Source organism: Telmatherina bonti (assembly GCF_933228915.1).
Source record: "Telmatherina bonti genome assembly, chromosome: 3".
In the NCBI taxonomy this organism is placed as follows: domain Eukaryota; kingdom Metazoa; phylum Chordata; class Actinopteri; order Atheriniformes; family Telmatherinidae; genus Telmatherina; species Telmatherina bonti.
In genome coordinates, this window is record NC_136621.1 from 23,300,105 (window position 1) to 23,301,178 (window position 1,074).

Sequence of the window (1,074 nt, forward strand, 5' to 3'; positions counted from 1 at the left end):
CTCCAAACAGACCGTTTCTTGTATATGTGAACATAAAGAGGTTGGTCATGGCCTGCTCTTGCTGAGGGTCAAAGGTCACCTGTTACAAAGGTGAAAGGTCAAAGGGAACAAGCCCTGCAGCACAAGAGTATTTTAGAGAGTTTTGTGAGCTTTTTGTTTTTTTAGTTTTTTTGTTTTTTTTGTGAGTTTTGTGTAGTAAAACTGATCAATAAAGCATTAAAGGTTTTGGCAAAACTGTCAAACACTAAATTTTTAACTCTTGGGTAAAAAAATGTAGATGTAAATGTAGATTTACAGAAAAAGCTCACTTTACTTTACAATAACTGATATGATGCCAGTATAAATAGTCTGCTACACAGTATCCTAAGTAGCGATAACTACACATGACCCAATTACAATAGGAAGCATTGATCATATATACAAAAAAAAAAAAAAAAAAAAAAAAAAAAAATATATATATATATATATATATATATATATATATATATATATATATATATATATATATTATATATATATATATATATATATATACAAAATATCATCTGCCATTTGTGAGAAAAGGAAAGGTGTCTTTGGGAAATTGTTTTGTTTTGGTAAATTGTGATTCGATTAAATGTAAATTTAAAATGTAAAAAACAGTAGCTGAGTTTTAACACAATGAAACATATCCTAAATTAATCTGCTAATCAATACCGTATATGTTTTCCAGTAAACACGCTCTTTGGTACAATATCTGTAATATAAAATAATGAAAGTTTTTAGTATTGCTCTTGAATCAATTTGAAACCATTTTTATACTAATGTGAAGTTACTTGTGACTACAGTCCCAAACTCCACATCATATATTCACAGAGCAGTAATTTAGATTTTTACTGAAAAGAGCCTGGTCATGTTGACCCCTAACAGTATGTCATCCTCAAAGGAGGAAATCACTTTAAATAATTTGTTTCACAAGTTCTGTCAGCTCTGAAATTGGTCTCTGCATGTTCCTTTTTTTGTTTGCATGCATTATTGGCCTTTCCATGCTCATGCATGATTTATGCCTTTTGCACATCATATGTTTGTGAGCAT